The 12,576-nt window shown below is 41.1% G+C and overlaps 1 non-coding gene across 1 annotated transcript; it reads left to right on the top strand.

Annotated features, from left to right (window-relative positions):
- Positions 1-12,000: 12,000 nt before the first annotated feature.
- Positions 12,001-12,108, top strand: LOC136171250 (U6 spliceosomal RNA). The gene has a single exon (XR_010663800.1). It is a non-coding gene; the product is annotated as a U6 spliceosomal RNA (small nuclear RNA).
- The last annotated feature ends 468 nt before the right edge of the window (positions 12,109-12,576 follow it).

Below are 12,576 nucleotides of genomic sequence, written 5' to 3'. Positions count from 1 at the left end.
GGAGGAGGGTAGTTTTAGAGGATGCATCGGAGAGGCAGAAGGTACGATGGAGGAGGTGGTTTCAGAGGACGCCCGGGAGAGGGCAGCAGGTATGATGGAGGAGGTAGTTTTAGACACGATAGTCCATTTCTGTGCTCTCCAAGAACCACGGGAACTGGGGTGAGGATGCCCCCTACCATTTCCCTCCCAGTCATGCTCCACTAGTCCCTTCTTGTTCTTCCCAAAGGCTTCTAAAAAGGTCTCTGCATCTGGAGATCGTGAGACAAGAATCAGACTCCCATCTTCCTGAGACAGGAAGCCGCTCACCTTCGGAGGACTCGCCAAGAAGGCTCAGCGAGTGCTCCACCCACCGCCGCTCCGGAGCCGACCTCACGCTTGGCTCTCCAGCCAGTGTCAAGCCTGGGATCAGGAAGCGGGTCTCCCTGTCCTGTGGGACTCCGAGTCTCTGTGAGTGATTCTCTTGGAACCCCACAGCACTCTGCTTGGGGGTGAGGTGGGGAAGAAGCTTCCCAACAGGTAGGAGAACATACTCACTAATCAAGGCTAAGAACTCTGTTTTGTTTTTTGGCACACCACACAGCCTAAAGAATCTGGGCCTTGCAGTGAAAGCACAGCGTCCTGACCATTGACCACCAGGGAATTCCCAAAGCTAAGAGCTCGCGGCCCTACTCTTCTATAAATCATCGCCCCCGCCCCCACCATCCCTTATTTAGAGGAGGAGCAGTGTAGGAGTCAGTGGTGGCTGTTAGCAGTAGGCTGATCAGGCTGCCTCTCATTACACTTACATAAAATTATGTATACGTATCTATAAACATGTATTTATGCACTGAAAGCTATCTAAAGGTTATTTACCAAAATGCTTACCATGGTAACACTCATAGATACCTTTAAAAAGAAAATTCCTTTGGAAACAAAGGTTTAGATATAATAGTGTAAAAAGTGTTAGAAGATATATAGGTGCAATGTATGGAGGTATTCTTATGCCTCGTATGCTTAAAAAACCAAAATCACATAAGAATAGATTGAAAACATAAACTTCTGAAGTTTCTATATGGGATAAATATAATCACCATTGAAAGGCAAATGGAAAGGTAGGAAAGATATTTGCAATGCATATGACAAAGTTTTAATATTTGTAATATTCAAAGGATCCTTAGAAAACAACTTTAAAGAACAGAACATCCCAACAGAAAAACTGGTGAAGGCAGTTTACAAAAGTAAGGCTACAAATGATGAGAAAATACATGAACCAAACTATAAACTCTATCATCTATTCGAAGTTATTGATTGGGACTTTTTTTAAGCTCATTTAAAAATTAACTCATTTAATCCTCAGAACAAACTAATTTTTTATGTTATTACTTTTACTACTTATATTATGATTACATGTCATAATTGTTATTTCTCCAATTTTATAGACAAGGAAGTGGAGATACAGAGAGATTGACTACCTTCCTAGACATCACACAGGTATTAAGTGATGGAGCAGGGATTTGAATTGAGAAAGTCTGGTTCCAGCGTTCATCTCTTAATATTTCATTATATGTAAGCACAGATCACATCTAATAATACCGCCTACCTCTTCACACTCATCTCACTTCATTACTCCCCAGTTCTCTAGCCACACTGGCCTCCTTTCTGATCCAGACATCCTGAAATCTTTTCTACTGTGGAATATTTGCATTATTGGTCCTTCTGCCTGGAATATCCCTTCCCCACTTCTAGTTTTATTCATTCATTCACTCTTTCTTGCATTCATTTACAATACATTTAAACTTTGTACCAGGCATGTTCTAAAATCCTGGTTCTGTCCCGTGCTGTAGGGCTCACTCCAGATGTCACCTCTTAGAGATTTTTAAGCAAAGTGTTCAAGGGGGCAGCTTGGTTTCTCCTGACCACTTACAGTGACATGCAAAAGGAGAGAGACAGTTGAAGAAGAATGGAGACTTTGTTTAATTAACATTTGTTAAGCAGTGCCCCAGGGTGTCAGATGGTGAGCCCCAGTGCGAAATACTGCAAAGAAAAGTGAAATAGACAAGTTTATTATTCAAAGGTCCTTGGGGAGGGACACAGCACACCTGAGGAGCCTCTTGGGGAGGTCGAGGCAGAATGTGGGTAGCGACCCCTACAGAACCTCGAACTCTTGCCTTATTAAGGTGGAGGGCTTTTAGATTCTCGAGTTATGGCCAGATTGGTCATTTCAAACCAAGAGTGAGGCTTCGGTAAGCTTTGCAGGAGTCTTATCTAAGGGGTGCACAGACTAAGGTTGTGGGCTAAGGGGGCAAGTGTTTATCACAAGGGTTATTGGAGAGTCATATCAGGAACTTGTCACATTTGCTTGTGAATGGAGGTTGTTATCTAGAAAGGAGCTACTATCAGTACAAGCCCTCTTTAGGCCACACAAAATGGGTGCTGAGTCAGCAATATTATGGAGCGGTTTAAACTCTGAACAACGGAATTGTTAAGCAAAAAAGAACCAGAATTTAAAGACTTAGAAAATTCTCCGTCTGTCCACATGGCAGAGAATGAGAAAGTTCATTCTTAAAGAGAATGCTAAGGGTGTGGCTGAACAACCGTTTGATAAAGTTACCATGACCATGAACCATGATCTCATCACCCATCTCAGCAGAAGCTAGGAACAGAGATGAGGCCTTACCAGCAGAAACCGCAAGCTGAGATAATGGGAAGCTGAACAAAGGGGAGGACTGAAGGAAGGCTGCAAGCTTGTGTTATCTTTCAAGAAAAGGGAAGAATGAAACCAAAGGTGATCATGGAGTTGCCACTCCCACCACAGACCCGGGGAGCAAGGCTGCTTCCTTCTACCAGAGGGCGGGGCCCCAGCAGGGACCTGCAGCCTGGGAGGTGGGAGCCCTGCTGATCCCTGGGTATGACGGTGCCACCCCAGTGAGCCTGGATGACAGAATACTGAGCTAAAATGGATTGTTCCTGAGCCTTAAGATCTAGTGGAACTAATTTCTTCCCACTTAGGTAACCACAGAGCACTGAGTCGAGTTCCCTGTGCTGTAAGTAGGTTTTCATTAGTTATCTATTTCATGTGAGTGTGCATGCATTCAAGCCCGCTAGGTTCCTCTGTCCATGGAATTTTCCCAGGCAAAAATACTGGAGTGGGATGCCTTTTCCTACTCCTTTAGACGTAGTATCTATAGTACATATATGCCAATCCCAGTCTCCCAATTCATCCCCCCCATCCCCCTTCCCTTTTGGCGTGCATACATTTGTTCTCTAAGTTTGTGTCTCTACTGTTTAGCAAATAAGATCATCTATACCATTTTTTCTAGATTCCACGTTTATGTGTTAATATACGATATTTCTTTTTCTCCTTCTGATTTACTTTATGCTATATGAGAGACTCTAGCCCAAAAATGGATATATGTAAATACATAGCTGATTCAATTTGTTGTAGAGTGGAAACTAACACAACATTGTAAAGCGATGATACTCCAATAAAAAATTAATTAAAAAAAAAAGATTTAATGGGATTTACGTATCTGAGTTTTGGACTTCCTTGGCACCCACCACTCTTTGCACCTGCCACTCTGTCCTTTTCTCCCAATTTCTGCCTTTTTTAGAATGAGAGTATCTATCCTATGTCTGTCCCATCACTGTATTTTAGAAGAACATAACTTGTTTGATTTATACATAGGATGAATAAAAAACAAGGTCCTACTGTTTAGCACAGGAAACTATATTCAATATCCTGTTACAAACCATAATAGAAAAGAATATGAAAAAGAATATATATATATGCATAACTGAGACACTTTGCTGTGCAGAGTAAATTAACACATTATAGAGCAACTACACTTCAATAAAATTTTAAAAATTAAAAAAATAACTTGGTTTTACATGTTCAAAGTGAAGAGGAACTTTGCCTGTGAATCAATGTACCTAGACTCTCACCCGTATCTGATTTAAGTGATATGAAAATGAGACTTTGGACTTCAGGTTTCCGAGTTAGTTAAGACAGGGGGATCTGTTTGGATAGAATGAATGAATGTATTTTGCATGTCAAAAGGACATGAATTTAAGGAGACCAGAGGTAGAATATTATGTACTGAATTGTGTCTCCCCAAAATCATATAGTGAAGCTGAAACTCCAGTACGATGGTATTTAGAGATGGGGCCTTTCGGGAGACACAGTGTTTCCGCCCTAATTGGAGGCTTTGTTTTCCGTAGTTTCAGTTACCCAGGGTAAACTGTAGTCCAAACACAGTAAATGAAAAATTCTAGAAATAAATAATTATGTTTAAAAGTGCACGCCTTTCTGAGTAGGATGATGAAATCTCATACCATCCTGCTCTGTCCAACCCAGAACATGAATCGCCCCTGTGTCCAGCATATCTACCCCTTAGTCACTTAGCAGCCGCCTCAGCTATCAGATCGACTGTTGTGGTACTGCAGTGCTTGTTTTCAAGTTACCCTTATTTTACTTGAATAATGCCCCCAAAGCACAAGAGTAGTGATGCTGGTAATTCTGGTATGCCAAAGAGAAGATTTAAATGCTTCCTTTCAGTGAAAAGGTGAAAGTTCTCAACTTAATAAGGAAAGGAAAAAAAAAAAAAATCACAAGCTGTGGTTGCAAAAATCTAAGATAGGAATGAATCTTCAATCCATGAAACTGTGAAGAAGGAAAAAGAAATATGTGCTAATTTTGCTGTTACACCTCAAACTACAGAAGTTATGGCCACAGTGCTTGCTAAGTGCTTAGTTAAGATGGAAAAGACAGTAAATTTTTACAATAAGATATTTTGAGAGACAGAGACTACATACAATAACCTTTATTACAGTATGTTGTTATAACTTTTCTATTCTTTTTGTTAACCTCTTAGTAGACCTAATTATAAATTAAACTTCATCATAGTTATGTATATATGAGAAAAATACAGTATATCTAGGCTTCCATACTATCTGCAGTTTCAGGCATCCCAGTGTGGGTGTTCTTAGAACTTATCTCTCACACAAATGGGGGACTACTGTGATTAAGTTTAGATGAGGGCATAAGGGAGAGGGCTTCATGATGAGATTAGTGCCCTTATATGAAGAAATACTCAATCCCTCCTCCCCAACCCGCTGTGTAAGGGCACAGTGAAAAGATGACCATCTATAAGACAGGAAACCAGCTCTTGCAACTAGAACCCGACCATTCTGGCATCCTGATTCAGGAATTGCAGTTCCCAAAACTGTAAAGAAATAAATTTCTGTTCTTTAAGCCACCTAGTTTAGGGTATTTGCTTATGGCTGTTCAAGCTGAATAAAGCAAGGGGTCTCCCCACTTTGTCTTTGTCACATAACCCCTGTGTTTTCGAATTAGTTATCACTCTCTGCAACTGTCTTATTTGTTTTTACGTTATTATCAACTTCATTAGAATAGGAGCTCTAAAATGACAGAGACATTTTCTGTTCTACCCCTCAAGCCTAGAACGGTGCCTGGCATGTAACAGCTGCTCAATAAATGAATGAGTTAACAAGGAGAGAGAAGAACTGAACACTTGCATCTTTAGTTTTTCAGAAACACCTGCTGAGCTTTTTTTTTAGGCTGTAGACTCCCTGTGATCCTCACTTTCCTCCTTTCTCCCGTTCCTTCTTCTACTTTCAAGAAAAAATTTAAATCAGATTCATTTGAAGTGTCTCCAAATGGAAAGCAGAAGGAGAAAGAAGGGTCACTGTTATCCTTTTCCATCTGTTTGATTTAATTAGAAAAAGAATTTTTTCCCCCAGTTCTGAAGAAAGAGAACAAAAGTCGAGTCAAGAAAAGGCCAAAGGTTAGAAGTTACATAAGCTACAGCACAGCGTAGTTTTGTGTTTACTGCAGAGTTGTATTTGTTAAATTAGGATCAATAAACAGTCATCCAAAAGTGTATTGTTTACACTTTGCACTAAATACACACAGGCTAGTTATAGAAAACACAATGATGTTTTTGAAAGAAGTTAGAATTCAGAATTGAATTTTTTCTTCTGGGTCAATCTTGGCCAAAGGCTATTCAAAACAAATGCTGTGCTTTTTCCAATGAAAGGTCAAGAACGAGCAAATTGGCAGCCCTTGGGCCACACCCAGCCCGGACAGTTGCTTTTCCAAAAATCCAAATTTTGAGATTCTTTTCAGTCTGCGTTCCAAGGGCAATAATCTGCTGGAACTATGTCAGAGCTATCCTCTGGGCATGATTTCTGAGCTTTAAAACCTGACTGGATCTCACTAGTCTGTCTTACCCTCAGCTCCCATCCCTTATTTACATCATTTGCTTGGTTCCTGTATGTATTCAAGTTTAAAATCTCCACCTTAAAATAGAAATCAAAATGTCCTAATTTATACCAACTAAAATCAAGCCAGTGTTCATCCAGGATACAGCAGAGTGGTTGTATCTATTATGTACAGCCAATGATCATTTGATAGGTCAGTTCTCATACTGTACAAATTGTTAACTCTCTCTCTTTTTTTTTTTTGCAGAGCTACCAAGCTTGTGGGATCTTAGTTTCCTGACCAGGGATCGAACCTATGCCCCTTGCAGTGGAGTCCTAGCCACTGGATCATCAGAGAAGGTCCTAAATATTGTGATTATAATTCCTGCCTAAAATTCTTCTGGAAAAAAACATTCTTAAGTTGGAATTATATATATATATATTTAGGTTGACAGTTGTTTGAATTGGTATTATGGATATTCAAGAAATGAAAAGCTACTAATATAATACAACGGAGGCAAAGAAACTAGACTTGTAGGCAGACAGGTTAAACTTGGTTAGATCTGAACTTTAAAAAGAATGTCAAACTGTGGGTCAGTAAAAAATGTTTATTAAATGGAAATAATTCGATAATATATAGTTCTTTAGGTGAATCCTGTGCATGTTTATCAAGTTAGTAAATGTTACAATTAATGGTATAACTGACAACTCATTCTTGAAAAATTAATCTCATAATCACAAAATATTTGCAGTAATACATAGGAGTTTCACCTGCTTAGTTGGGTTTCATTACTGTGATGAAAATTTTTCATGAGCAATAAATTCGTGCCTGTCTCCCGTGTCTTTGCTTCCCTTGTGGCTCAGCAGGTAAAGAATCCACCTGCAGTGCAGGAGACCTGGGTTCAATCCCTGGTTTGCGAAGATCCCCTGGAGAAGGGAAAGGCTACCCACTCCAGTATTTCTGGCCTGGAGAATTCCACTGTATAGTGGATGGGGTCGCAAAGAGTCGGACACAACTGAGCAACTTTCACTTTCAACCATGTCTTTGCTAAACGAATTGGTGAATGATTTATGTTCCATGTTTTTGTGGAATTAACTGGTTTCAAAGCCACAGATATTCTCAGCACTGCAAGTGCTGGGAGTCACCATAATCACATTATGAGAGTCACCATAATCACAAGGCAGGTTTTGGTGCAAATCCCAGAAAAAATATTCTAATTAATCCAAGAGTCTCAAGCGAGCCCTTTCTATTTTGTTGCATGCTGGGAGCCACAGCTGCCCTAATATGTTTGGATCGTCTGTCTTTTTGCAGGGAAACTGGTGATGATGAGCCCTGGAAATGGCTTTAGTAGCCATTGGTATCTTAGTCCTCTGCCTCTTTACAGCCCGGCCCACTACAGAAGTCCAATCACTCCCCTTCTCTTGTTCTGTCTCGTCAAAAGCAGCCAACAATTCAGGGGGAGTGGTTTGGACCTATATAAGTGGGTACAACCATTGAATTATGGAATATTATGGAAGCAAGGAACCTTTCTAGTTATTAATCTGCTCCATCTCATTTACGGTGGAGCAAACAGAGGTTCTTAAGAGGTCTTACAGCTGGTAAACTGCAGTCAGTTTAAGAAGTTATCCCTGTTGTTTCTGATGTGCATAATAGCATTGCTATCTTTTTTTTTTTTTATGCTAGCTCTGTTTTTAGTTTTTTTTTTTTGTTTTTTTTTTTATTAGTTGGAGGCTAATTACTTCACAACATTGCAGTGGGTTTTGTCATACATTGACATGAATCAGTCATGGAGTTACATGTATTACCCATCCCTATCCCCCCTCCCACCTCCCTTGGCATTGCTATCTTGAACTGTAGTATCAGCACAAGGAAACTTCACAATGGTAAATATACTATATTTCAGAAAAGCTATACATTTCACTCTAAGATATCACATGTCACTGACCTGCTAACTTGAAAGTGAGAAAGTGAAAGTCGCTCAGTCATGTCCGACTCTTTGAGACCCCACGGACTATACAGTCGATGGAATTCTCCAGGCCAGGATACTGGAGTGGGTAGCCTTTCCCTTCTCCAGGGGAACTTCCCAACCCAGGCATCGAACCCAGTTCTCCCACATTGCAGGCGGATTCTTTACCAGCCGAGCCACAAGGGAAGCCCAAGAATACTGGAGTGGGTAGCCTATCCCTTCTCCAGAGGATCTTCCTGAATCAGGAATCACACCGGGGTCTCCTGCATTGCAGACATATTCTTTACCAACTGAGCTATCAGGGAAGCCCCTATTTTTAGATGACAGGATTCTCATTAACATGGTACTCAGGTTTGATGTTGAGAGTCAAGACTTCCAGCGAGATTTAGAAGAGATTTCAACATATGCCCAGTGTGATATGAAGAAGAAAGCAGAAGCCAGGTGGTTGACTGTGATCAGTGTGATGCCTCGGCCCCCTTGCTTGGATTCTGTGCGTATCTTGTTTCCCACCCTGTCATCTGGATTCTCACTCTGTCTCTAGCCTAAACTCCAGACTCAGGCATCATCTCTGGACATTTCTAGCTGCACAAGCACATGAAAAAACCAAAAGGCTCCTCAACTAAGCCCGTGCACTAGAACTGTTGAGTCTGTGCTCTCGAGCCCAGGAGTCAACTATTGAGTACACATTCCACAACTACCGAAGTCCACTGGCCCTAGAGCCTAAGACCCACAAGAAAAGAAGCCGTTGCAATGAGAAGCCTACCCACCGCAGGCTGGGTGGAGAAAAGTGGAGAAAAGCCCCCCACCTGCCACAACTAAAGAAAAATGTGAGCAGCAACAAAGACCCAGCACAACCAAAAATAAATTATTTTTAAAAACCCAAAGGGCTCCTAATACAACATGGTAAATCAACTACATGCCAATAAAATTTTTTCAAAAGCCACAAACCCAAAGGGTTCAGCAGTTCTTAAACCATGTCTACCATTGTCCCCATCAAAGATACACTCTACTATCTATGAAATAATTTCAGTTGACCGTCCCCAAAACACAGCATACAGAACTTAAGTCCTATTCCTGTCTGCCTTCACCATGGCCCTGCTATTCCCCCTGGACATCTCTTTCATCTCAGTGAATGGCTAAACCAGCCCTCTAACTGCTTGAGCCCCAAACCAAGGAGACAGAATCCATGCCTTATTTCCTCTCTGCTTTCAATCCTTCAGAAAGCCTTGATAATTCTAGCTCTGACTGTAACTCAAATGCACCCACCAGCCTGCCCCACCTTGAGCCCCTCCACCTCACTTCTTATCTGAAGTGCTATAAAGGCCTCTTTTATGTGTTCTCTCCTCTTCCATTCTTGCCTCCTTTCCAATTCCTTCACAAACCAGCACTAAGAGTGACTTTCTTCAAACACAAATTAGACATGGTTATTCCTCCGCATAAAAATCCTCCCTGGCTTCCTGTTGTGTTTAGAATAAAGTCAATGTCAAACTCTTTACTATGACCCTTAAGGACATCACAACTATCCAAACTTAATTCAAGCCACTCTTCCATTCACTCACCACTCCCAACTCCAGTCTCCCTCTCCCTACTCAATATGCCAAGCTCATTCTGGCTCAGGGCCTTTATACACTTTGTGGCCTCTGCCTGAAGCTCTCTTTTCCTTCACTGTTCCCATGGCTGACTCCTTCTCATCTTTAAGTCTTGGTTTAAATGACACTTTCTCAGAGAAACTTTCCCTGATCACTCTTTTAAAAGTATGATCCCCTCTTATACTCTATCTCAGCACTCTGTTTTCTTTGCAGAATTTGTACCATTTATAATTATTTTATTTGTGACTTTCTTTGTTTTGTCTGTTTTACTAACCTGCAAGCTCCAAGAGGTCTAGGACCTTGACCATCTTGTTCATGTATTTATCTCTGAGCACAGGGCCTGACCCACAGGAAACACTCATTAAGTGTGTATTGAATGGACGGATGAATGAAAGCCTGTTTACTTCTCAGCATCCCCTCCCTGCCCAGCAGAATTGAGGTAGAAGACAGATGGGCCCCTGGGCTGGACAGCTAGGTTTGTCAAGTAGAGTAAAACTAAAGCTTTGTTCTAACCCAGATATTCCAAGGAGAAAACTAGTGGCAAAAGCTGAGCTTTGCTAAAGTAGAGAGATAAGGTACCTATTTCTGAGGTCAAAGGAAACTTCCCTGTCTGCACATGTGCAGGAAGGCTTTTGGGGGATTGAAAAGGGGAGGGGCCCCACCCCATAGTAAGTGTGGACATGTATCCATAGGCCTCTGCGGTGGAATCCATCTTAGCAAAAAGTTGCGCAGGCATCTTGGCAAGGGTCTTAGGACCAGTCAGATGTGAAGAAAGAAACAAGATAACTGGCCACATGTAAGCAAAGACCTGGAAGGACTGTCCTATACAAGTGATTTCAATCACCTCCTTACTGTGCTCCTCTTCATTCAGGATGCACTCTTCTCCAGGTATGTATTTCTGCCTAGCTTCTGACTTCAACGAACTGTTTCTCTGGGTGCTCTCCCATACTTTGTGCTGTGTCTTTAATAATAAACCTTGTCCCCTTTTACAGTTTTTGCCTCCTTGAAACATTCTTCTTTCAAAGAAGGGAAAGAGCCAGCGCCACTTTGCTTCTGGCCTCTGGCCCCTGGTGATCTAGTGGCTAGATTCCTGGTTTTCTAGCTTAGAGAACTAAGATCTCCCTTCAGGACCACTCACTGCAGTCTCTCTGAGATCACTGTGGCAACTCTATCCTGTTGTCAACACCTCTATCCCCAGAACCTAGTATGGTGAATGAATACTCAATAGATGTTTGTTGAGTTAAAATGAAAAACAGGAGACCAGTTAGGAAACAGTGGGAAGAATCTTCACTGGGGGCAATGGAGAATGAATTAAAAAAGTGGAAGGCAAAATAATTATATTGCTATTTTTGGTACAATCACATGTTACATGTGTCCTTTACTATAAGTATGCAAAATATTATGCATTGTTGAGTTAATATTAGCCTATGGTTACATTGCCTTTATTGTCTCTTTCTTTTTTCTGAAGCTAATAGTTTTTCTTTACATAGCTCTCTGTGCAGCTGTCAGTAAGTTCTTCCAAAACTCTCTCTCTCAGAATTTTAAAGAACCTCTAAATACTCTTCTCTTTACCATGTGCTCAAATCCATCAGATGACCATCAGTTCTGTGTCTTGCCTTGCACCCTCCCATCCTCATGCTCCTCTCTGCACCCTCAAGTCTTGCTGCCCAAGATTCCCTTTTGCTTTTCTTCTAGCTTGGATCTCTTATTTCTAGGATCCTATGTCTTCTTTCTTAGTTTATCCTCTCTTTTGGCAAAGCCATCTCCTGCTGGAGCTTCTTGAGAGAGAATGAAAGGGAAGTCTCCTCACGGCTAAGAATCCCACTTCTCATTTCTAAGGATTAATCCTGCTCCCTTACAATCTCCTTTAAGGCAGGGGCTAAGAGTTATTTTTCTTTCAATCTCCTAGTCTGTACACGACTATTCCCCTACCAGTCCCTGTTCATCACAGATCCTAAAATTATTCTAGTTATTCATCTGTTTACCAATATATTATCTTTCCACCTTACATGCCTTACTCCATCAATGTATCTTCAGGACATTAAAGTGGCCGGTCCCACTAAAACCACTGAATAAATAGACAAACAAATTAAAAAGAAAAAAGGTGGAAGGGAGAGTGGGAAGTGGAGGGCACGGGCCACCATTTACTACTGGGAAGACTACCCTGGTACTGGTTTTGCCTTTTCTAGGCACTATTACGTACAGAGTCAGACAAACCCAGTAGAATTACAGAATCTAGGGAAGTCATGCTCGCTTCGGCAGCACATATACTAAAATTGGAATGATACAGAGAAGATTAGCATGGCCCCTTGCGCAAGGAAGACACGCAAATTCGTGAAGCGTTCCATATTTTTTATAAAACTCCCAGAGGAGAACATAGGCAAAACACTCTCCGACATAAATCACATCAAGATCCTCTATGACCCACCTCTCAGAATATTGGAAATAAAAGCAAAAATAAACAAATGGGACCTAATGAAAATTAAAAGCTTTTGCACAACAAAGGAAACTATAAGTAAGGTGAAAAGACAGCCCTCAGATTGGGAGAAAATAATAGCAAATGAGGAAACAGACAAAGGGTTAATCTCAAAAATATACAAGCAACTCCTGAAGCTCAATTCCAGAAAAATAAATGACCCAATCAAAAAAATGGGCCAAAGAACTAAACAGACATTTCTCCAAAGAAGACATACAGATGGCTAACAAACACATGAAAAGATGCTCCACATCACTCATTATCAGAGAAATGCAAATCAAAACCACAATGAGGTACCATTACATGCCAGTCAGGATGGCTGCTATCCAAAAATCTACAAGCAATA

The sequence above is a fragment of the Muntiacus reevesi genome, chromosome 6 (assembly GCF_963930625.1).
Source record: "Muntiacus reevesi chromosome 6, mMunRee1.1, whole genome shotgun sequence".
NCBI lineage: Eukaryota > Metazoa > Chordata > Mammalia > Artiodactyla > Cervidae > Muntiacus > Muntiacus reevesi.
The sequence above is the reverse complement of the archived record's forward strand: the minus strand, read 5'-3'. Positions and strand labels throughout refer to the sequence as shown.